Genomic DNA, 26,624 nt, shown 5'->3' on the forward strand with positions numbered 1-26,624 from the left:
GAAATCTCTTCCATAAGAACTAGACAGAAGCATTCTCAGAAACTTGTTTCTGATGTGTGTACTCAACAAACAGACTTGAACCTTTCTTTTGATAGAGCAGTTTTGAAACACTCTTGTTATAGAATCTGCAAGTGGATATTTGGATTTCTTTGAGGATTTCGTTGGAAACCCGAATATTTCCGTATAAAAAGAAGAAGCATTCTCAGAAACGTCTTTGTGATGTTTGCATTCAAGTCACAGAGTTTAGCATTTCCTTTTACAGAGTACGTTTGAAACAGTCTTTTTGTAGTGTCTGGGAGTGGACATTCCGAACGCTTTCTGGCCTGTGGTGAAAAAGGAAATCTATTCCCATGAAAACTAGACAGAAGCATTCTCAGAAACTAGTTTGTGATGTGTGTACTCAACTAACAGAGTTGAACCTTTCTTTTGATAGAGGAGTTCTGAAACACTCTTTTTGTACGATCTGCAAGTGGATATTTGGATAGCTTTGAGGATTTCGTTGGAAACGGGAATATCACCGTATAAAATCTAGACAGATGCATTCTCAGAAACTTCTTTATGATGATTGCATTCAAGGCACAGACTTGAACATTTGCTTTCATAGAGCAGGTTTGAAACACTCTTTTTGTAGGATCTGGAAGTGGACATTTGGAGCGCTTTGAGGCCTATGGTGAAAAAGGAAATCTCTTCCCATAAAAACTAGACAGAAGCATTCTCAGAAACTTGTTTCTGATGTGTGCACTCAACTAACAGAGTTGAACCTGTCTTTTGATAGAGCAGTTGGGAAACACTCTTGTTATAGAATCTGCAAGTGGATATTTGGATTGCTTTTAGGATTTCCTTGGAAACGCGATTATTTCCATATAAAAAGAGGAAAATTCTCAGAAACTTCTTCGTGATGTTTGCATTCAAGTCACAGAGTTGAGCATTCCCTTTTACAGAGCAGGTTGGAAACAGTCTTTTTGTAGTATCTGGAAGTGGACATTCTGAACGCTTTGAGGCCTATGATGAAAAAGGAAATCTCTTCCCATAAAAACTAGACAGAAGCATTCTCAGAAACTTGTTTCTGATGTGTGTACTCAACTCACAGGGTTGGACCTATCGTTTGATAGAGCAGTTTTGAAACACTCCTTCTGTGCAATCTGCAAGTGGATATTTGGATAGCTTTGAGAATTTCGTTGGAAACGGAAATAACATCGTATAAAATCTAGACTGATGCATTCTCAGAAACTTCTTTGTGATGATTGAATTCACGTCACAGAGTTGAACATTCGCTTTCATAGAGCAAGTTTGAAACACTCTCTTTGTAGAATCTGGAAGTGGATATTTGGAGTGCTTTGGGGCCTATGGTGAAAAAGGAAATCCCTTCCCATGAAAACTAGACAGAAGCATTGTCAGAAACTTGTTTCTGATGTGTGTACTCAACTAACAGAGTTCAACGTTTCTTTTGATAAAGCAGTTTTGAAACACTCTTGTTATAGAATCTACAAGGGGATATTTGGATTGCTTTGAGGATTTCGTTGGCAGCGGAATTATCTCCATATAAAAAGAAGAAGCATTCTCAGAAACTTCTTTGTTATGTTTGCATTGAAGTCACAGGGATGTGCATTCCCATTTACAGAGCAGGTTTCAAACAGACTTTTTGTAGTATCTGGAAGTGGACATTCCGAACGCGTTGAGGCCAAAGGTGAAAAAGGAAATCTCTTCCCATAAAAACTAGACAGAAGCATTCTCAGAAACTTGTTTGTGATGGGTGTACTCCACTAACAGAGTTGAACTTTTCTTTTGATAGAGCAGTTTTGAAACACTCTTTTTGTGTGATCTGCAAGTGGATATTTGGATAGCTTTAAGGATTTCGTTGGAAACGGGAATATCATCGGATAAAATCTAGACAGACGCATTCTCAGAAACTTCTTTATGATGATTGCATTCAAGTCACAGAGTTGAACATTCGCTTTCGTAGAGCAGGTTTGAAACACTCTTTTTGTACATTCTGGAAGTGGACATTTGGAGCGCTTTGAGGCCTATGGTGAAAAAGGAAATTTCTTCCCATAAAAACTAGACAGAAGCATTCTCAGAAACTTGTTTCTGATGTGTGTACTTAACTAACAGAGTTGAACCTTCCTTTTGATAGAGAAGTTTTGAAACACTCTTGTTATAGTATCTGCAGGTGGATATGTGGAATGCTTTGAGGATTTCGTTGGAAACGGGATTATCTCCATATAAAAAGAAGAAGCATTCTCAGAAACTTCTTTGGGATGTTTGCATTCAAGTCACAGGGTTGAGGATTCCCTTCTACTGAGCAGGTTTGAAACAGTCTTTTTGTAGGATCTGGAAGTGGACATTCCGCACGCTTTCATGCCTATGGTGAAAAAGGAAATCTCTTCCCATGAAAACTAGACAGAAGTATTCTCCGAAACTTCGTTGTGATGTGTGTACTCAACTAACAGAGTTGAACCTTTCTTTTGATAGAGGAGTTCTGAAACACTCTTTTTGTACGATCTGCAAGTGGATATTTGGATAGCTTTGAGGATTTCTTTGGAAACGGGAATATCACCGTATAAAATCTAGACAGATGCATTCTCAGAAACTTCTTTATGATGATTGCATTCAAGGCAGAGACTTGAACATTTGCCTTCATAGAGCAGGTTTGAAACACTGTTTTTGTAGGATCTGGAAGTGGACATTTGGAGCGCTTTGAGGCCTATGGTGAAAAAGGAAATCTCTTCCCATAAAAACTAGACAGAAGCATTCTCAGAAACTTGTTTCTGATGTGTGCACTCAACTAACAGAGTTGAACCTGTCTTTTGATAGAGCAGTTGGGAAACACTCTTGTTATAGAATCTGCAAGTGGATATTTGGATTGCTTTTAGGATTTCCTTGGAAACGCGATTATTTCCATATAAAAAGAGGAAAATTCTCAGAAACTTCTTCGTGATGTTTGCATTCAAGTCACAGAGTTGAGCATTCCCTTTTACAGAGCAGGTTGGAAACAGTCTTTTTGTAGTATCTGGAAGTGGACATTCTGAACGCTTTGAGGCCTATGATGAAAAAGGAAATCTCTTCCCATAAAAACTAGACAGAAGCATTCTCAGAAACTTGTTTCTGATGTGTGTACTCAACTCACAGGGTTGGACCTATCGTTTGATAGAGCAGTTTTGAAACACTCCTTCTGTGCGATCTGCAAGTGGATATTTGGATAGCTTTGAGAATTTCGTTGGAAACGGAAATAACATCGTATAAAATCTAGACTGATGCATTCTCAGAAACTTCTTTGTGATGATTGCATTCACGTCACAGAGTTGAACATTCGCTTTCATAGAGCAAGTTTGAAACACTCTCTTTGTAGAATCTGGAAGTGGACATTTGGAGTGCTTTGGGGCCTATGGTGAAAAAGGAAATCTCTTCACATGCAAACTAGACAGAAGCATTGTCAGAAACTTGTTTCTGATGTGTGTACTCAACTAACAGAGTTCAACGTTTCTTTTGATACAGCAGTTTTGAAACACTCTTTTTATAGAATCTACAAGGGGATATTTGGATTGCTTTGAGGATTTCGTTGGCAGCGGAATTATCTCCATATAAAAAGAAGAAGCATTCTCAGAAACTTCTTTGTTATGTTTGCATTCAAGTTACAGGGTTGAGCATTCCCATTTACAGAGCAGGTTTCAAACAGACTTTTTGTAGTATCTGGAAGTGGACATTCGGAACGAATTGAGGCCTAAGGTGAAAAAGGAAATCTCTTCCCATAAAAGCTAGACAGAAGCATTCTCAGAAACTTGTTTGTGATGGGTGTACTCCACTAACAGAGTTGAACCTTTCTTTCGATAGAGTAGTTTTGAAACACTCTTTTTGTGTGATCTGCAAGTGGATATTTGGATAGCTTCAAGGATTTCGTTGGAAACGGGAATACCATCGGATAAATCTAGACAGACGCATTCTCAGAAACTTCTTTATGATGATTGCATTCAAGTCACAGAGTTGAACATTCGCTTTCGTAGAGCAGGTTTGAAACACACTTTTTGTAGATTCTGGAAGTGGACATTTGGAGCGCTTTGAGGCCTGTGGTGAAAAAGGAAATTTCTTCCCATAAAAACTAGACTGAAGCATTCTCAGAATCTTGTTTCTGATGTGTGTACTGAACTAACAGAGTTGAACCTTTCTTTTGATAGAGAAGTTTTGGAACACTCTTGTTATACTATCTGCAGGTGGATATGTGGAATGCTTTGAGGATTTCGTTGGAAACGGGATTATCTCCATATAAAAAGTAGAAGCATTCTCAGAAACTTCTTTGTGATGTTTGCATTCAAGTCACAGGGTTGAGCATTCATTCCCTTTTTCTGAGCAGGTTTGAAACAGTCTTTTTGTAGTATCTGGAAGTGGACATTCCGAAAGCTTTCATGCCTACGGTGAAAAAGGAAATCTCTTCCCATAAAAACTAGACAGAAGTATTCTCCGAAACTTCGTTGTGATGTGTGTACTCAACTAACAGAGTTGAACCTTTCTTTTGATAGAGCAGTTTTGAAACACTCTTTTTGTACGATCTGAAAGTGGATATTTCAATAGCTTTGAGGATTTCGTTGGAAACGGGAATATCATCGTATACAATCTAGACAGATGGATTCTCAGAAATTTCTTTATGATGATTGCATTCAAGTCACAGAGGTGAACATTCGCTTTCATAGAGCAGGTTTAAACACTCTTTTTGTAGAATCTGGAAGTGGACATTTGGAGTACTTTGAGGCCTATGTTGAAAAAGGAAATCTCTTCCATAAGAACTAGACAGAAGCATTCTCAGAAACTTGTTTCTGATGTGTGTACTCAACAAACAGACTTGAACCTTTCTTTTGATAGAGCAGTTTTGAAACACTCTTGTTATAGAATCTGCAAGTGGATATTTGGATTTCTTTGAGGATTTCGTTGGAAACCCGAATATCTCCATATAAAAAGAAGAAGCATTCTCAGAAACGTCTTTGTGACGTTTGCATTCCAGTCACAGAGTTTAGCATTTCCTTTTACAGAGTACGTTTGAAACAGTCTTTTTGTAGTGTCTGGGAGTGGACATTCCGAACGCTTTCTGGCCTGTGGTGAAAAAGGAAATCTATTCCCATAAAAACTAGACAGAAGCATTCTCAGAAACTAGTTTGTGATGTGTGTACTCAACTAACAGAGTTGAACCTTTCTTTTGATAGAGGAGTTCTGAAACACTCTTTTTGTACGATCTGCAAGTGGATATTTGGATAGCTTTGAGGATTTCGTTGGAAACGGGAATATCACCGTATAAAATCTAGACAGATGCATTCTCAGAAACTTCTTTATGATGATTGCATTCAAGGCAGAGACTTGAACATTTGCCTTCATAGAGCAGGTTTGAAACACTCTTTTTGTAGGATCTGGAAGTGGACATTTGGAGCGCTTTGAGGCCTATGGTGAAAAAGGAAATCTCTTCCCATAAAAACTAGACAGAAGCATTCTCAGAAACTTGTTTCTGATGTGTGCACTCAACTAACAGAGTTGAACCTGTCTTTTGATAGAGCAGTTGGGAAACACTCTTGTTATAGAATCTGCAAGTGGATATTTGGATTGCTTTTAGGATTTCCTTGGAAACGCGATTATTTCCATATAAAAAGAGGAAAATTCTCAGAAACTTCTTCGTGATGTTTGCATTCAAGTCACAGAGTTGAGCATTCCCTTTTACAGAGCAGGTTGGAAACAGTCTTTTTGTAGTATCTGGAAGTGGACATTCTGAACGCTTTGAGGCCTATGATGAAAAAGGAAATCTCTTCCCATAAAAACTAGACAGAAGCATTCTCAGAAACTTGTTTCTGATGTGTGTACTCAACTCACAGGGTTGGACCTATCGTTTGATAGAGCAGTTTTGAAACACTCCTTCTGTGCGATCTGCAAGTGGATATTTGGATAGCTTTGAGAATTTCGTTGGAAACGGAAATAACATCGTATAAAATCTAGACTGATGCATTCTCAGAAACTTCTTTGTGATGATTGCATTCACGTCACAGAGTTGAACATTCGCTTTCATAGAGCAAGTTTGAAACACTCTCTTTGTAGAATCTGGAAGTGGACATTTGGAGTGCTTTGGGGCCTATGGTGAAAAAGGAAATCTCTTCACATGCAAACTAGACAGAAGCATTGTCAGAAACTTGTTTCTGATGTGTGTACTCAACTAACAGAGTTCAACGTTTCTTTTGATACAGCAGTTTTGAAACACTCTTTTTATAGAATCTACAAGGGGATATTTGGATTGCTTTGAGGATTTCGTTGGCAGCGGAATTATCTCCATATAAAAAGAAGAAGCATTCTCAGAAACTTCTTTGTTATGTTTGCATTCAAGTTACAGGGTTGAGCATTCCCATTTACAGAGCAGGTTTCAAACAGACTTTTTGTAGTATCTGGAAGTGGACATTCGGAACGAATTGAGGCCTAAGGTGAAAAAGGAAATCTCTTCCCATAAAAGCTAGACAGAAGCATTCTCAGAAACTTGTTTGTGATGGGTGTACTCCACTAACAGAGTTGAACCTTTCTTTCGATAGAGTAGTTTTGAAACACTCTTTTTGTGTGATCTGCAAGTGGATATTTGGATAGCTTCAAGGATTTCGTTGGAAACGGGAATACCATCGGATAAATCTAGACAGACGCATTCTCAGAAACTTCTTTATGATGATTGCATTCAAGTCACAGAGTTGAACATTCGCTTTCGTAGAGCAGGTTTGAAACACACTTTTTGTAGATTCTGGAAGTGGACATTTGGAGCGCTTTGAGGCCTGTGGTGAAAAAGGAAATTTCTTCCCATAAAAACTAGACTGAAGCATTCTCAGAATCTTGTTTCTGATGTGTGTACTGAACTAACAGAGTTGAACCTTTCTTTTGATAGAGAAGTTTTGAAACACTCTTGTTATACTATCTGCAGGTGGATATGTGGAATGCTTTGAGGATTTCGCTGGAAACGGGATTGTCTCCATATAAAAAGTAGAAGCATTCTCAGAAACTTCTTTGTGATGTTTGCATTCAAGTCACAGGGTTGAGCATTCATTCCCTTTTTCTGAGCAGGTTTGAAACAGTCTTTTTGTAGTATCTGGAAGTGGACATTCCGAAAGCTTTCATGCCTACGGTGAAAAAGGAAATCTCTTCCCATAAAAGCTAGACAGAAGTATTCTCCGAAACTTCGTTGTGATGTGTGTACTCAACTAACAGTGTTGAACCTTTCTTTTGATAGAGCAGTTTTGAAACACTCTTTTTGTACGATCTGAAAGTGGATATTTCAATAGCTTTGAGGATTTCGTTGGAAACGGGAATATCATCGTATACAATCTAGACAGATGGATTCTCAGAAATTTCTTTATGATGATTGCATTCAAGTCACAGAGGTGAACATTCGCTTTCATAGAGCAGGTTTAAACACTCTTTTTGTAGAATCTGGAAGTGGACATTTGGAGTACTTTGAGGCCTATGTTGAAAAAGGAAATCTCTTCCATAAGAACTAGACAGAAGCATTCTCAGAAACTTGTTTCTGATGTGTGTACTCAACAAACAGACTTGAACCTTTCTTTTGATAGAGCAGTTTTGAAACACTCTTGTTATAGAATCTGCAAGTGGATATTTGGATTTCTTTGAGGATTTCGTTGGAAACCCGAATATCTCCATATAAAAAGAAGAAGCATTCTCAGAAACGTCTTTGTGATGTTTGCATTCAAGTCACAGAGTTTAGCATTTCCTTTTACAGAGTACGTTTGAAACAGTCTTTTTGTAGTGTCTGGGAGTGGACATTCCGAACGCTTTCTGGCCTGTGGTGAAAAAGGAAATCTATTCCCATAAAAACTAGACAGAAGCATTCTCAGAAACTAGTTTGTGATGTGTGTACTCAACTAACAGAGTTGAACCTTTCTTTTGATAGAGGAGTTCTGAAACACTCTTTTTGTACGATCTGCAAGTGGATATTTGGATAGCTTTGAGGATTTCGTTGGAAACGGGAATAGCACCGTATAAAATCTAGACAGATGCATTCTCAGAAACTTCTTTATGATGATTGCATTCAAGGCAGAGACTTGAACATTTACCTTCATAGAGCAGGTTTGAAACACTCTTTTTGTAGGATCTGGAAGTGGACATTTGGAGCGCTTTGAGGCCTATGGTGAAAAAGGAAATCTCTTCCCATAAAAACTAGACAGAAGCATTCTCAGAAACTTGTTTCTGATGTGTGCACTCAACTAACAGAGTTGAACCTGTCTTTTGATAGAGCAGTTGGGAAACACTCTTGTTATAGAATCTGCAAGTGGATATTTGGATTGCTTTTAGGATTTCCTTGGAAACGCGATTATTTCCATATAAAAAGAGGAAAATTCTCAGAAACTTCTTCGTGATGTTTGCATTCAAGTCACAGAGTTGAGCATTCCCTTTTACAGAGCAGGTTGGAAACAGTCTTTTTGTAGTATCTGGAAGTGGACATTCTGAACGCTTTGAGGCCTATGATGAAAAAGGAAATCTCTTCCCATAAAAACTAGACAGAAGCATTCTCAGAAGCTTGTTTCTGATGTGTGTACTCAACTCACAGGGTTGGACCTATCGTTTGATAGAGCAGTTTTGAAACACTCCTTCTGTGCGATCTGCAAGTGGATATTTGGATAGCTTTGAGAATTTCGTTGGAAACGGAAATAACATCGTATAAAATCTAGACTGATGCATTCTCAGAAACTTCTTTGTGATGATTGAATTCACGTCACAGAGTTGAACATTCGCTTTCATAGAGCAAGTTTGAAACACTCTCTTTGTAGAATCTGGAAGTGGACATTTGGAGTGCTTTGGGGCCTATGGTGAAAAAGGAAATCTCTTCACATGCAAACTAGACAGAAGCATTGTCAGAAAGTTGTTTCTGATATGTGTGTACTCAACTAACAGAGTTCAACGTTTCTTTTGATACAGCAGTTTTGAAACACTCTTTTTATAGAATCTACAAGGGGATATTTGGATTGCTTTGAGGATTTCGTTGGCAGCGGAATTATCTCCATATAAAAAGAAGAAGCATTCTCAGAAACTTCTTTGTTATGTTTGCATTCAAGTTACAGGGTTGAGCATTCCCATTTACAGAGCAGGTTTCAAACAGACTTTTTGTAGTATCTGGAAGTGGACATTCGGAACGAATTGAGGCCTAAGGTGAAAAAGGAAATCTCTTCCCATAAAAGCTAGAGAGAAGCATTCTCAGAAACTTGTTTGTGATGGGTGTACTCCACTAACAGAGTTGAACCTTTCTTTCGATAGAGTAGTTTTGAAACACTCTTTTTGTGTGATCTGCAAGTGGATATTTGGATAGCTTCAAGGATTTCGTTGGAAACGGGAATACCATCGGATAAATCTAGACAGACGCATTCTCAGAAACTTCTTTATGATGATTGCATTCAAGTCACAGAGTTGAACATTCGCTTTCGTAGAGCAGGTTTGAAACACACTTTTTGTAGATTCTGGAAGTGGACATTTGGAGCGCTTTGAGGCCTGTGGTGAAAAAGGAAATTTCTTCCCATAAAAACTAGACTGAAGCATTCTCAGAATCTTGTTTCTGATGTGTGTGCTGAACTAACAGAGTTGAACCTTTCTTTTGATAGAGAAGTTTTGAAACACTCTTGTTATACTATCTGCAGGTGGATATGTGGAATGCTTTGAGGATTTCGTTGGAAACGGGATTGTCTCCATATAAAAAGTAGAAGCATTCTCAGAAACTTCTTTGTGATGTTTGCATTCAAGTCACAGGGTTGAGCATTCATTCCCTTTTTCTGAGCAGGTTTGAAACAGTCTTTTTGTAGTATCTGGAAGTGGACATTCCGAAAGCTTTCATGCCTACGGTGAAAAAGGAAATCTCTTCCCATAAAAACTAGACAGAAGTATTCTCCGAAACTTCGTTGTGATGTGTGTACTCAACTAACAGAGTTGAACCTTTCTTTTGATAGAGCAGTTTTGAAACACTCTTTTTGTACGATCTGAAAGTGGATATTTCAATAGCTTTGAGGATTTCGTTGGAAACGGGAATATCATCGTATAAAATCTAGACAGATGGATTCTCAGAAATTTCTTTATGATGATTGCATTCAAGTCACAGAAGTGAACATTCGCTTTCATAGAGCAGGTTTAAACACTCTTTTTGTAGAATCTGGAAGTGGACATTTGGAGTACTTTGAGGCCTATGTTGAAAAAGGAAATCTCTTCCATAAGAACTAGACAGAAGCATTCTCAGAAACTTGTTTCTGATGTGTGTACTCAACAAACAGACTTGAACCTTTCTTTTGATAGAGCAGTTTTGAAACACTCTTGTTATAGAATCTGCAAGTGGATATTTGGATTTCTTTGAGGATTTCGTTGGAAACCCGAATATCTCCATATAAAAAGAAGAAGCATTCTCAGAAACGTCTTTGTGATGTTTGCATTCAAGTCACAGAGTTTAGCATTTCCTTTTACAGAGTACGTTTGAAACAGTCTTTTTGTAGTGTCTGGGAGTGGACATTCCGAACGCTTTCTGGCCTGTGGTGAAAAAGGAAATCTATTCCCATAAAAACTAGACAGAAGCATTCTCAGAAACTAGTTTGTGATGTGTGTACTCAACTAACAGAGTTGAACCTTTCTTTTGATAGAGGAGTTCTGAAACACTCTTTTTCTACGATCTGCAAGTGGATATTTGGATAGCTTTGAGGATTTCGTTGGAAACGGGAATATCACCGTATAAAATCTAGACAGATGCATTCTCAGAAACTTCTTTATGATGATTGCATTCAAGGCACAGACTTGAACATTTGCTTTCATAGAGCAGGTTTGAAACACTCTTTTTGTAGGATCTGGAAGTGGACATTTGGAGCGCTTTGAGGCCTATGGTGAAAAAGGAAATCTCTTCCCATAAAAACTAGACAGAAGCATTCTCAGAAACTTGTTTCTGATGTGTGCACTCAACTAACAGAGTTGAACCTGTCTTTTGATAGAGCAGTTGGGAAACACTCTTGTTATAGAATCTGCAAGTGGATATTTGGATTGCTTTTAGGATTTCCTTGGAAACGCGATTATTTCCATATAAAAAGAGGAAAATTCTCAGAAACTTCTTCGTGATGTTTGTATTCAAGTCACAGAGTTGAGCATCCCCTTTTACAGAGCAGGTTGGAAACAGTCTTTTTGTAGTATCTGGAAGTGGACATTCTGAACGCTTTGAGGCCTATGATGAAAAAGGAAATCTCTTCCCATAAAAACTAGACAGAAGCATTCTCAGAAACTTGTTTCTGATGTGTGCACTCAACTAACAGAGTTGAACCTGTCTTTTGATAGAGCAGTTGGGAAACACTCTTGTTATAGAATCTGCAAGTGGATATTTGGATTGCTTTTAGGATTTCCTTGGAAACGCGATTATTTCCATATAAAAAGAGGAAAATTCTCAGAAACTTCTTCGTGATGTTTGCATTCAAGTCACAGAGTTGAGCATTCCCTTTTACAGAGCAGGTTGGAAACAGTCTTTTTGTAGTATCTGGAAGTGGACATTCTGAACGCTTTGAGGCCTATGATGAAAAAGGAAATCTCTTCCCATAAAAACTAGACAGAAGCATTCTCAGAAGCTTGTTTCTGATGTGTGTACTCAACTCACAGGGTTGGACCTATCGTTTGATAGAGCAGTTTTGAAACACTCCTTCTGTGCGATCTGCAAGTGGATATTTGGATAGCTTTGAGAATTTCGTTGGAAACGGAAATAACATCGTATAAAATCTAGACTGATGCATTCTCAGAAACTTCTTTGTGATGATTGCATTCACGTCACAGAGTTGAACATTCGCTTTCATAGATCAAGTTTGAAACACTCTCTTTGTAGAATCTGGAAGTGGACATTTGGAGTGCTTTGGGGCCTATGGTGAAAAAGGAAATCTCTTCACATGCAAACTAGACAGAAACATTGTCAGAAACTTGTTTCTGATGTGTGTACTCAACTAACAGAGTTCAACGTTTCTTTTGATACAGCAGTTTTGAAACACTCTTTTTATAGAATCTACAAGGGGATATTTGGATTGCTTTGAGGATTTCGTTGGCAGCGGAATTATCTCCATATAAAAAGAAGAAGCATTCTCAGAAACTTCTTTGTTATGTTTGCATTCAAGTTACAGGGTTGAGCATTCCCATTTACAGAGCAGGTTTCAAACAGACTTTTTGTAGTATCTGGAAGTGGACATTCGGAACGAATTGAGGCCTAAGGTGAAAAAGGAAATCTCTTCCCATAAAAGCTAGACAGAAGCATTCTCAGAAACTTGTTTGTGATGGGTGTACTCCACTAACAGAGTTGAACCTTTCTTTCGATAGAGTAGTTTTGAAACACTCTTTTTGTGTGATCTGCAAGTGGATATTTGGATAGCTTCAAGGATTTCGTTGGAAACGGGAATACCATCGGATAAATCTAGACAGACGCATTCTCAGAAACTTCTTTATGATGATTGCATTCAAGTCACAGAGTTGAACATTCGCTTTCGTAGAGCAGGTTTGAAACACACTTTTTGTAGATTCTGGAAGTGGACATTTGGAGCGCTTTGAGGCCTGTGGTGAAAAAGGAAATTTCTTCCCATAAAAACTAGACTGAAGCATTCTCAGAATCTTGTTTCTGATGTGTGTACTGAACTAACAGAGTTGAACCTTTCTTTTGATAGAGAAGTTTTGAAACACTCTTGTTATACTATCTGCAGGTGGATATGTGGAATGCTTTGAGGATTTCGTTGGAAACGGGATTATCTCCATATAAAAAGAAGAAGCATTCTCAGAAACTTCTTTGGGATGTTTGCATTCAAGTCACAGGGTTGAGCATTCATTCCCTTTTTCTGAGCAGGTTTGAAACAGTCTTTTTGTAGTATCTGGAAGTGGACATTCCGAAAGCTTTCATGCCTACGGTGAAAAAGGAAATCTCCTCCCATAAAAACCAGACAGAAGTATTCTCCGAAACTTCGTTGTGATGTGTGTACTCAACTAACAGAGTTGAACCTTTCTTTTGATAGAGCAGTTTTGAAACACTCTTTTTGTACGATCTGAAAGTGGATATTTCAATAGCTTTGAGGATTTCGTTGGAAACGGGAATATCATCGTATACAATCTAGACAGATGGATTCTCAGAAATTTCTTTATGATGATTGCATTCAAGTCACAGAGGTGAACATTCGCTTTCATAGAGCAGGTTTAAACACTCTTTTTGTAGAATCTGGAAGTGGACATTTGGAGTACTTTGAGGCCTATGTTGAAAAAGGAAATCTCTTCCATAAGAACTAGACAGAAGCATTCTCAGAAACTTGTTTCTGATGTGTGTACTCAACAAACAGACTTGAACCTTTCTTTTGATAGAGCAGTTTTGAAACACTCTTGTTATAGAATCTGCAAGTGGATATTTGGATTTCTTTGAGGATTTCGTTGGAAACCCGAATATCTCCATATAAAAAGAAGAAGCATTCTCAGAAACGTCTTTGTGATGTTTGCATTCAAGTCACAGAGTTTAGCATTTCCTTTTACAGAGTACGTTTGAAACAGTCTTTTTGTAGTGTCTGGGAGTGGACATTCCGAACGCTTTCTGGCCTGTGGTGAAAAAGGAAATCTATTCCCATAAAAACTAGACAGAAGCATTCTCAGAAACTAGTTTGTGATGTGTGTACTCAACTAACAGAGTTGAACCTTTCTTTTGATAGAGGAGTTCTGAAACACTCTTTTTGTACGATCTGCAAGTGGATATTTGGATAGCTTTGAGGATTTCGTTGGAAACGGGAATATCACCGTATAAAATCTAGACAGATGCATTCTCAGAAACTTCTTTATGATGATTGCATTCAAGGCACAGACTTGAACATTTGCTTTCATAGAGCAGGTTTGAAACACTCTTTTTGTAGGATCTGGAAGTGGACATTTGGAGCGCCTTGAGGCCTATGGTGAAAAAGGAAATCTCTTCCCATAAAAACTAGACAGAAGCATTCTCAGAAACTTGTTTCTGATGTGTGCACTCAACTAACAGAGTTGAACCTGTCTTTTGATAGAGCAGTTGGGAAACACTCTTGTTATAGAATCTGCAAGTGGATATTTGGATTGCTTTTAGGATTTCCTTGGAAACGCGATTATTTCCATATAAAAAGAGGAAAATTCTCAGAAACTTCTTCGTGATGTTTGCATTCAAGTCACAGAGTTGAGCATTCCCTTTTACAGAGCAGGTTGGAAACAGTCTTTTTGTAGTATCTGGAAGTGGACATTCTGAACGCTTTGAGGCCTATGATGAAAAAGGAAATCTCTTCCCATAAAAACTAGACAGAAGCATTCTCAGAAACTTGTTTCTGATGTGTGTACTCAACTCACAGGGTTGGACCTATCGTTTGATAGAGCAGTTTTGAAACACTCCTTCTGTGCGATCTGCAAGTGGATATTTGGATAGCTTTGAGAATTTCGTTGGAAACGGAAATAACATCGTATAAAATCTAGACTGATGCATTCTCAGAAACTTCTTTGTGATGATTGAATTCACGTCACAGAGTTGAACATTCGCTTTCATAGAGCAAGTTTGAAACACTCTCTTTGTAGAATCTGGAAGTGGACATTTGCAGTGCTTTGGGGCCTATGGTGAAAAAGGAAATCCCTTCCCATGAAAACTAGACAGAAGCATTGTCAGAAACTTGTTTCTGATGTGTGTACTCAACTAACAGAGTTCAACGTTTCTTTTGATACAGCAGTTTTGAAACACTCTTTTTATAGAATCTACAAGGGGATATTTGGATTGCTTTGAGGATTTCGTTGGCAGCGGAATTATCTCCATATAAAAAGAAGAAGCATTCTCAGAAACTTCTTTGTTATGTTTGCATTCAAGTTACAGGGTTGAGCATTCCCATTTACAGAGCAGGTTTCAAACAGACTTTTTGTAGTATCTGGAAGTGGACATTCGGAACGAATTGAGGCCTAAGGTGAAAAAGGAAATCTCTTCCCATAAAAGCTAGACAGAAGCATTCTCAGAAACTTGTTTGTGATGGGTGTACTCCACTAACAGAGTTGAACCTTTCTTTCGATAGAGTAGTTTTGAAACACTCTTTTTGTGTGATCTGCAAGTGGATATTTGGATAGCTTCAAGGATTTCGTTGGAAACGGGAATACCATCGGATAAATCTAGACAGACGCATTCTCAGAAACTTCTTTATGATGATTGCATTCAAGTCACAGAGTTGAACATTCGCTTTCGTAGAGCAGGTTTGAAACACACTTTTTGTAGATTCTGGAAGTGGACATTTGGAGCGCTTTGAGGCCTGTGGTGAAAAAGGAAATTTCTTCCCATAAAAACTAGACTGAAGCATTCTCAGAATCTTGTTTCTGATGTGTGTACTGAACTAACAGAGTTGAACCTTTCTTTTGATAGAGAAGTTTTGAAACACTCTTGTTATACTATCTGCAGGTGGATATGTGGAATGCTTTGAGGATTACGTTGGAAACGGGATTATCTCCATATAAAAAGAAGAAGCATTCTCAGAAACTTCTTTGGGATGTTTGCATTCAAGTCACAGGGTTGAGCATTCATTCCCTTTTTCTGAGCAGGTTTGAAACAGTCTTTTTGTAGTATCTGGAAGTGGACATTCCGAAAGCTTTCATGCCTACGGTGAAAAAGGAAATCTCCTCCCATAAAAACTAGACAGAAGTATTCTCCGAAACTTCGTTGTGATGTGTGTACTCAACTAACAGAGTTGAACCTTTCTTTTGATAGAGCAGTTTTGAAACACTCTTTTTGTACGATCTGAAAGTGGATATTTCAATAGCTTTGAGGATTTCGTTGGAAACGGGAGTATCATCGTATACAATCTAGACAGATGGATTCTCAGAAATTTCTTTATGATGATTGCATTCAAGTCACAGAGGTGAACATTCGCTTTCATAGAGCAGGTTTAAACACTCTTTTTGTAGAATCTGGAAGTGGACATTTGGAGTACTTTGAGGCCTATGTTGAAAAAGGAAATCTCTTCCATAAGAACTAGACAGAAGCATTCTCAGAAACTTGTTTCTGATGTGTGTACTCAACAAACAGACTTGAACCTTTCTTTTGATAGAGCAGTTTTGAAACACTCTTGTTATAGAATCTGCAAGTGGATATTTGGATTTCTTTGAGGATTTCGTTGGAAACCCGAATATCTCCATATAAAAAGAAGAAGCATTCTCAGAAACGTCTTTGTGATGTTTGCATTCAAGTCACAGAGTTTAGCATTTCCTTTTACAGAGTACGTTTGAAACAGTCTTTTTGTAGTGTCTGGGAGTGGACATTCCGAACGCTTTCTGGCCTGTGGTGAAAAAGGAAATCTATTCCCATAAAAACTAGACAGAAGCATTCTCAGAAACTAGTTTGTGATGTGTGTACTCAACTAACAGAGTTGAACCTTTCTTTTGATAGAGGAGTTCTGAAACACTCTTTTTGTACGATCTGCAAGTGGATATTTGGATAGCTTTGAGGATTTCGTTGGAAACGGGAATATCACCGTATAAAATCTAGACAGATGCATTCTCAGAAACTTCTTTATGATGATTGCATTCAAGGCACAGACTTGAACATTTGCTTTCATAGAGCAGGTTTGAAACACTCTTTTTGTAGGATCTGGAAGTGGACATTTGGAGCGCTTTGAGGCCTATGGTGAAAAAGGAAATCTCTTCCCATAAAAACTAGACAGAAGCATTCTCAGAAACTTGTTTCTGATGTGTGCACTCAACTAACAGAGTTGAACCTGTCTTTTGATAGAGCAGTTGGGAAACACTCTTGTTATAGAATCTGCAAGTGGATATTTGGATTGCTTTTAGGATTTCCTTGGAAACGCGATTATTTCCATATAAAAAGAGGAAAATTCTCAGAAACTTCTTCGTGATGTTTGCATTCAAGTCACAGAGTTGAGCATTCCCTTTTACAGAGCAGGTTGGAAACAGTCTTTTTGTAGTATCTGGAAGTGGACATTCTGAACGCTTTGAGGCCTATGATGAAAAAGGAAATCTCTTCCCATAAAAACTAGACAGAAGCATTCTCAGAAACTAGTTTCTGATGTGTGTACTCAACTCACAGGGTTGGACCTATCGTTTGATAGAGCAGTTTTGAAACACTCCTTCTGTGCGATCTGCAAGTGGATATTTGGATAGCTTTGAGAATTTCGTTGGAAACGGAAATAACATCGTATAAAATCTAGACTGATGCATTCTCAGAAACTTCTTTGTGATGATTGAATTCACGTCACAGAGTTGAACATTCGCTTTCATAGAGCAAGTTTGAAACACTCTCTTTGTAGAATCTGGAAGTGGACATTTGGAGTGCTTTGGGGCCTATGGTGAAAAAGGAAATCCCTTCCCATGAAAACTAGACAGAAGCATTGTCAGAAACTTGTTTCTGATGTGTGTACTCAACTAACAGAGTTCAACGTTTCTTTTGATACAGCAGTTTTGAAACACTCTTTTTATAGAATCTACAAGGGGATATTTGGATTGCTTTGAGGATTTCGTTGGCAGCGGAATTATCTCCATATAAAAAGAAGAAGCATTCTCAGAAACTTCTTTGTTATGTTTGCATTCAAGTTACAGGGTTGAGCATTCCCATTTACAGAGCAGGTTTCAAACAGACTTTTTGTAGTATCTGGAAGTGGACATTCGGAACGAATTGAGGCCTAAGGTGAAAAAGGAAATCTCTTCCCATAAAAGCTAGACAGAAGCATTCTCAGAAACTTGTTTGTGATGGGTGTACTCCACTAACAGAGTTGAACCTTTCTTTCGATAGAGTAGTTTTGAAACACTCTTTTTGTGTGATCTGCAAGTGGATATTTGGATAGCTTCAAGGATTTCGTTGGAAACGGGAATACCATCGGATAAATCTAGACAGACGCATTCTCAGAAACTTCTTTATGATGATTGCATTCAAGTCACAGAGTTGAACATTCGCTTTCGTAGAGCAGGTTTGAAACACACTTTTTGTAGATTCTGGAAGTGGACATTTGGAGCGCTTTGAGGCCTGTGGTGAAAAAGGAAATTTCTTCCCATAAAAACTAGACTGAAGCATTCTCAGAATCTTGTTTCTGATGTGTGTACTGAACTAACAGAGTTGAACCTTTCTTTTGATAGAGAAGTTTTGAAACACTCTTGTTATACTATCTGCAGGTGGATATGTGGAATGCTTTGAGGATTTCGTTGGAAACGGGATTATCTCCATATAAAAAGAAGAAGCATTCTCAGAAACTTCCTTGGGATGTTTGCATTCAAGTCACAGGGTTGAGCATTCCCTTCTACTGAGCAGGTGTGAAACAGTCTTTTTGTAGGATCTGGAAGTGGACATTCCGCACGCTTTCATGCCTACAGTGAAAAAGGAAATCTCTTCCCATAAAAACTAGACAGAATTATTCTCCGAAACTTCGTTGTGATGTGTGTACTCAACTAACAGAGTTGAACCTTTCTTTTGATAGAGCAGTTTTGAAACACTCTTTTTGTACGATCTGAAAGTGGATATTTCAATAGCTTTGAGGATTTCGTTGGAAACGGGAATATCATCGTATAAAATCTAGACAGATGGATTCTCAGAAATTTCTTTATGATGATTGCATTCAAGTCACAGAGGTGAACATTCGCTTTCATAGAGCAGGTTTAAACACTCTTTTTGTAGAATCTGGAAGTGGACATTTGGAGTACGTTGAGGCCTATGTTGAAAAAGGAAATCTCTTCCATAAGAACTAGACAGAAGCATTCTCAGAAACTTGTTTCTGATGTGTGTACTCAACAAACAGACTTGAACCTTTCTTTTGATAGAGCAGTTTTGAAACACTCTTGTTATAGAATCTGCAAGTGGATATTTGGATTTCTTTGAGGATTTCGTTGGAAACCCGAATATCTCCATATAAAAAGAAGAAGCATTCTCAGAAACGTCTTTGTGATGTTTGCATTCAAGTCACAGAGTTTAGCATTTCCTTTTACAGAGTACGTTTGAAACAGTCTTTTTGTAGTGTCTGGGAGTGGACATTCCGAACGCTTTCTGGCCTGTGGTGAAAAAGGAAATCTATTCCCATAAAAACTAGACAGAAGCATTCTCAGAAACTAGTTTGTGATGTGTGTACTCAACTAACAGAGTTGAACCTTTCTTTTGATAGAGGAGTTCTGAAACACTCTTTTTGTACGATCTGCAAGTGGATATTTGGATAGCTTTGAGGATTTCGTTGGAAACGGGAATATCACCGTATAAAATCTAGACAGATGCATTCTCAGAAACTTCTTTATGATGATTGCATTCAAGGCACAGACTTGAACATTTGCTTTCATAGAGCAGGTTTGAAACACTCTTTTTGTAGGATCTGGAAGTGGACATTTGGAGCGCTTTGAGGCCTATGGTGAAAAAGGAAATCTCTTCCCATGAGAACTAGACAGAAGCATTCTCAGAAACTTGTTTCTGATGTGTGCACTCAACTAACAGAGTTGAACCTGTCTTTTGATAGAGCAGTTGGGAAACACTCTTGTTATAGAATCTGCAAGTGGATATTTGGATTGCTTTTAGGATTTCCTTGGAAACACGATTATTTCCATATAAAAAGAGGAAAATTCTCAGAAACTTCTTCGTGATGTTTGCATTCAAGTCACAGAGTTGAGCATTCCCTTTTACAGAGCAGGTTGGAAACAGTCTTTTTGTAGTATCTGGAAGTGGACATTCTGAACGCTTTGAGGCCTATGATGAAAAAGGAAATCTCTTCCCATAAAAACTAGACAGAAGCATTCTCAGAAACTAGTTTCTGATGTGTGTACTCAACTCACAGGGTTGGACCTATCGTTTGATAGAGCAGTTTTGAAACACTCCTTCTGTGCGATCTGCAAGTGGATATTTGGATACCTTTGAGAATTTCGTTGGAAACGGAAATAACATCGTATAAAATCTAGACTGATGCATTCTCAGAAACTTCTTTGTGATGATTGAATTCACGTCACAGAGTTGAACATTCGCTTTCATAGAGCAAGTTTGAAACACTCTCTTTGTAGAATCTGGAAGTGGACATTTGGAGTGCTTTGGGGCCTATGGTGAAAAAGGAAATCCCTTCCCATGAAAACTAGACAGAAGCATTGTCAGAAACTTGTTTCTGATGTGTGTACTCAACTAACAGAGTTCAACGTTTCTTTTGATAAAGCAGTTTTGAAACACTCTTGTTATAGAATCTACAAGGGGATATTTGGATTGCTTTGAGGATTTCTTTGGCAGCGGAAATATCTCCATATAAAAAGAAGAAGCATTCTCAGAAACTTCTTTGTTATGTTTGCATTGAAGTCACAGGGATGTGCATTCCCATTTACAGAGCAGGTTTCAAACAGACTTTTTGTAGTATCTGGAAGTGGACATTCCGAACGCGTTGAGGCCAAAGGTGAAAAAGGAAATTTCTTCCCATAAAAACTAGACAGAAGCATTCTCAGAAACTTGTTTGTGATGGGTGAACTCCACTAACAGAGTAGAACTTTTCTTTTGATAGAGCAGTTTTGAAACACTCTTTTTGTGTGATCTGCAAGTGGATATTTGGATAGCTTCAAGGATTTCGTTGGAAACGGGAATACCATCGGATAAATCTAGACAGACGCATTCTCAGAAACTTCTTTATGATGATTGCATTCAAGTCACAGAGTTGAACATTCGCTTTCGTAGAGCAGGTTTGAAACACACTTTTTGTAGATTCTGGAAGTGGACATTTGGAGCGCTTTGAGGCCTGTGGTGAAAAAGGAAATTTCTTCCCATAAAAACTAGACTGAAGCATTCTCAGAATCTTGTTTCTGATGTGTGTACTGAACTAACAGAGTTGAACCTTTCTTTTGATAGAGAAGTTTTGAAACACTCTTGTTATACTATCTGCAGGTGGATATGTGGAATGCTTTGAGGATTTCGTTGGAAACGGGATTATCTCCATATAAAAAGTAGAAGCATTCTCAGAAACTTCTTTGTAATGTTTGCATTCAAGTCACAGGGTTGAGCATTCATTCCCTTTTTCTGAGCAGGTTTGAAACAGTCTTTTTGTAGTATCTGGAAGTGGACATTCCGAAAGCTTTCATGCCTACGGTGAAAAAGGAAATCTCTTCCCATAAAAACTAGACAGAAGTATTCTCCGAAACTTCGTTGTGATGTGTGTACTCAACTAACAGAGTTGAACCTTTCTTTTGATAGAGCAGTTTTGAAACACTCTTTTTGTACGATCTGAAAGTGGATATTTCAATAGCTTTGAGGATTTCGTTGGAAACGGGAATATCATCGTATAAAATCTAGACAGATGGATTCTCAGAAATTTCTTTATGATGATTGCATTCAAGTCACAGAGGTGAACATTCGCTTTCATAGAGCAGTTTTAAACACTCTTTGTGTAGAATCTGGAAGTGGACATTTGGAGTACTTTGAGGCCTATGTTGAAAAAGGAAATCTCTTCCATAAGAACTAGACAGAAGCATTCTCAGAAACTTGTTTCTGATGTGTGTACTCAACAAACAGACTTGAACCTTTCTTTTGATAGAGCAGTTTTGAAACACTCTTGTTATAGAATCTGCAAGTGGATATTTGGATTTCTTTGAGGATTTCATTGGAAACCCGAATATCTCCATATAAAAAGAAGAAGCATTCTCAGAAACGTCTTTGTGATGTTTGCATTCAAGTCACAGAGTTTAGCATTTCCTTTTACAGAGTACGTTTGAAACAGTCTTTTTGTAGTGTCTGGGAGAGGACATTCCAAACGCTTTCTGGCCTGTGGTGAAAAAGGAAATCTATTCCCATAAAAACTAGACAGAAGCATTCTCAGAAACTAGTTTGTGATGTGTGTACTCAACTAACAGAGTTGAACCTTTCTTTTGATAGAGGAGTTCTGAAACACTCTTTTTGTACGATCTGCAACTGGATATTTGGATAGCTTTGAGGATTTCGTTGGAAACGGGAATATCACCGTATAAAATCTAGACAGATGCATTCTCAGAAACTTCTTTATGATGATTGCATTCAAGGCACAGACTTGAACATTTGCTTTCATAGAGCAGGTTTGAAACACTCTTTTTGTAGGATCTGGAAGTGGACATTTGGAGCGCTTTGAGGCCTATGGTGAAAAAGGAAATCTCTTCCCATGAGAACTAGACAGAAGCATTCTCAGAAACTTGTTTCTGATGTGTGCACTCAACTAACAGAGTTGAACCTGTCTTTTGATAGAGCAGTTGGGAAACACTCTTGTTATAGAATCTGCAAGTGGATATTTGGATTGCTTTTAGGATTTCCTTGGAAACACGATTATTTCCATATAAAAAGAGGAAAATTCTCAGAAACTTCTTCGTGATGTTTGCATTCAAGTCACAGAGTTGAGCATTCCCTTTTACAGAGCAGGTTGGAAACAGTCTTTTTGTAGTATCTGGAAGTGGACATTCTGAACGCTTTGAGGCCTATGATGAAAAAGGAAATCTCTTCCCATAAAAACTAGTCAGAAGCATTCTCAGAAACTAGTTTCTGATGTGTGTACTCAACTCACAGGGTTGGACCTATCGTTTGATAGAGCAGTTTTGAAACACTCCTTCTGTGCGATCTGCAAGTGGATATTTGGATACCTTTGAGAATTTCGTTGGAAACGGAAATAACATCGTATAAAATCTAGACTGATGCATTCTCAGAAACTTCTTTGTGATGATTGAATTCACGTCACAGAGTTGAACATTCGCTTTCATAGAGCAAGTTTGAAACACTCTCTTTGTAGAATCTGGAAGTGGACATTTGGAGTGCTTTGGGGCCTATGGTGAAAAAGGAAATCCCTTCCCATGAAAACTAGACAGAAGCATTGTCAGAAACTTGTTTCTGATGTGTGTACTCAACTAACAGAGTTCAACGTTTCTTTTGATAAAGCAGTTTTGAAACACTCTTGTTATAGAATCTACAAGGGGATATTTGGATTGCTTTGAGGATTTCTTTGGCAGCGGAAATATCTCCATATAAAAAGAAGAAGCATTCTCAGAAACTTCTTTGTTATGTTTGCATTGAAGTCACAGGGATGTGCATTCCCATTTACAGAGCAGGTTTCAAACAGACTTTTTGTAGTATCTGGAAGTGGACATTCCGAACGCGTTGAGGCCAAAGGTGAAAAAGGAAATTTCTTCCCATAAAAACTAGACAGAAGCATTCTCAGAAACTTGTTTGTGATGGGTGAACTCCACTAACAGAGTAGAACTTTTCTTTTGATAGAGCAGTTTTGAAACACTCTTTTTGTGTGATCTGCAAGTGGATATTTGGATAGCTTCAAGGATTTCGTTGGAAACGGGAATACCATCGGATAAATCTAGACAGACGCATTCTCAGAAACTTCTTTATGATGATTGCATTCAAGTCACAGAGTTGAACATTCGCTTTCGTAGAGCAGGTTTGAAACACACTTTTTGTAGATTCTGGAAGTGGACATTTGGAGCGCTTTGAGGCCTGTGGTGAAAAAGGAAATTTCTTCCCATAAAAACTAGACTGAAGCATTCTCAGAATCTTGTTTCTGATGTGTGTACTGAACTAACAGAGTTGAACCTTTCTTTTGATAGAGAAGTTTTGAAACACTCTTGTTATACTATCTGCAGGTGGATATGTGGAATGCTTTGAGGATTTCGTTGGAAACGGGATTATCTCCATATAAAAAGTAGAAGCATTCTCAGAAACTTCTTTGTAATGTTTGCATTCAAGTCACAGGGTTGAGCATTCATTCCCTTTTTCTGAGCAGGTTTGAAACAGTCTTTTTGTAGTATCTGGAAGTGGACATTCCGAAAGCTTTCATGCCTACGGTGAAAAAGGAAATCTCTTCCCATAAAAACTAGACAGAAGTATTCTCCGAAACTTCGTTGTGATGTGTGTACTCAACTAACAGAGTTGAACCTTTCTTTTGATAGAGCAGTTTTGAAACACTCTTTTTGTACGATCTGAAAGTGGATATTTCAATAGCTTTGAGGATTTCGTTGGAAACGGGAATATCATCGTATAAAATCTAGACAGATGGATTCTCAGAAATTTCTTTATGATGATTGCATTCAAGTCACAGAGGTGAACATTCGCTTTCATAGAGCAGTTTTAAACACTCTTTGTGTAGAATCTGGAAGTGGACATTTGGAGTACTTTGAGGCCTATGTTGAAAAAGGAAATCTCTTCCATAAGAACTAGACAGAAGCATTCTCAGAAACTTGTTTCTGATGTGTGTACTCAACAAACAGACTTGAACCTTTCTTTTGATAGAGCAGTTTTGAAACACTCTTGTTATAGAATCTGCAAGTGGATATTTGGATTTCTTTGAGGATTTCATTGGAAACCCGAATATCTCCATATAAAAAGAAGAAGCATTCTCAGAAACGTCTTTGTGATGTTTGCATTCAAGTCACAGAGTTTAGCATTTCCTTTTACAGAGTACGTTTGAAACAGTCTTTTTGTAGTGTCTGGGAGTGGACATTCCGAACGCTTTCTGGCCTGTGGTGAAAAAGGAAATCTATTCCCATAAAAACTAGACAGAAGCATTCTCAGAAACTAGTTTGTGATGTGTGTACTCAACTAACAGAGTTGAACCTTTCTTTTGATAGAGGAGTTCTGAAACACTCTTTTTGTACGATCTGCAAGTGGATATTTGGATAGCTTTGAGGATTTCGTTGGAAACGGGAATATCACCGTATAAAATCTAGACAGATGCATTCTCAGAAACTTCTTTATGATGATTGCATTCAAGGCACAGACTTGAACATTTGCTTTCATAGAGCAGGTTTGAAACACTCTTTTTGTAGGATCTGGAAGTGGACATTTGGAGCGCTTTGAGGCCTATGGTGAAAAAGGAAATCTCTTCCCATAAAAACTAGACAGAAGCATTCTCAGAAACTTGTTTCTGATGTGTGCACTCAACTAACAGAGTTGAACCTGTCTTTTGATAGAGCAGTTGGGAAACACTCTTGTTATAGAATCTGCAAGTGGATATTTGGATTGCTTTTAGGATTTCCTTGGAAACGCGATTATTTCCATATAAAAAGAGGAAAATTCTCAGAAACTTCTTCGTGATGTTTGCATTCAAGTCACAGAGTTGAGCATTCCCTTTTACAGAGCAGGTTGGAAACAGTCTTTTTGTAGTATCTGGAAGTGGACATTCTGAACGCTTTGAGGCCTATGATGAAAAAGGAAATCTCTTCCCATAAAAACTAGACAGAAGCATTCTCAGAAACTTGTTTCTGATGTGTGTACTCAACTCACAGGGTTGGACCTATCGTTTGATAGAGCAGTTTTGAAACACTCCTTCTGTGCGATCTGCAAGTGGATATTTGGATAGCTTTGAGAATTTCGTTGGAAACGGAAATAACATCGTATAAAATCTAGACTGATGCATTCTCAGAAACTTCTTTGTGATGATTGAATTCACGTCACAGAGTTGAACATTCGCTTTCATAGAGCAAGTTTGAAACACTCTCTTTGTAGAATCTGGAAGTGGACATTTGGAGTGCTTTGGGGCCTATGGTGAAAAAGGAAATCCCTTCCCATGAAAACTAGACAGAAGCATTGTCAGAAACTTGTTTCTGATGTGTGTACTCAACTAACAGAGTTCAACGTTTCTTTTGATAAAGCAGTTTTGAAACACTCTTGTTATAGAATCTACAAGGGGATATTTGGATTGCTTTGAGGATTTCGTTGGCAGCGGAATTATCTCCATATAAAAAGAAGAAGCATTCTCAGAAACTTCTTTGTTATGTTTGCATTCAAGTTACAGGGTTGAGCATTCCCATTTACAGAGCAGGTTTCAAACAGAATTTTTGTAGTATCTGGAAGTGGACATTCGGAACGAATTGAGGCCTAAGGTGAAAAAGGAAATCTCTTCCCATAAAAGCTAGACAGAAGCATTCTCAGAAACTTGTTTGTGATGGGTGAACTCCACTAACAGAGTTGAACCTTTCTTTCGATAGAGTAGTTTTGAAACACTCTTTTTGTGTGATCTGCAAGTGGATATTTGGATAGCTTCAAGGATTTCGTTGGAAACGGGAATACCATCGGATAAATCTAGACAGACGCTTTCTCAGAAACTTCTTTATGATGATTGCATTCAAGTCACAGAGTTGAACATTCGCTTTCATAGAGCAGGTTTGAAACACACTTTTTGTAGATTCTGGAAGTGGACATTTGGAGCGCTTTGAGGCCTGTGGTGAAAAAGGAAATTTCTTCCCATAAAAACTAGACTGAAGCATTCTCAGAATCTTGTTTCTGATGTGTGTACTGAACTAACAGAGTTGAACCTTTCTTTTGATAGAGAAGTTTTGAAACACTCTTGTTATACTATCTGCAGGTGGATATGTGGAATGCTTTGAGGATTTCGTTGGAAACGGGATTATCTCCATATAAAAAGTAGAAGCATTCTCAGAAACTTCTTTGTAATGTTTGCATTCAAGTCACAGGGTTGAGCATTCATTCCCTTTTTCTGAGCAGGTTTGAAACAGTCTTTTTGTAGTATCTGGAAGTGGACATTCCGAAAGCTTTCATGCCTACGGTGAAAAAGGAAATCTCTTCCCATAAAAACTAGACAGAAGTATTCTCCGAAACTTCGTTGTGATGTGTGTACTCAACTAACAGAGTTGAACCTTTCTTTTGATAGAGCAGTTTTGAAACA

This window comes from Pan paniscus, chromosome 18, assembly GCF_029289425.2.
Source record: "Pan paniscus chromosome 18, NHGRI_mPanPan1-v2.0_pri, whole genome shotgun sequence".
In the NCBI taxonomy this organism is placed as follows: Eukaryota; Metazoa; Chordata; class Mammalia; order Primates; family Hominidae; genus Pan; species Pan paniscus.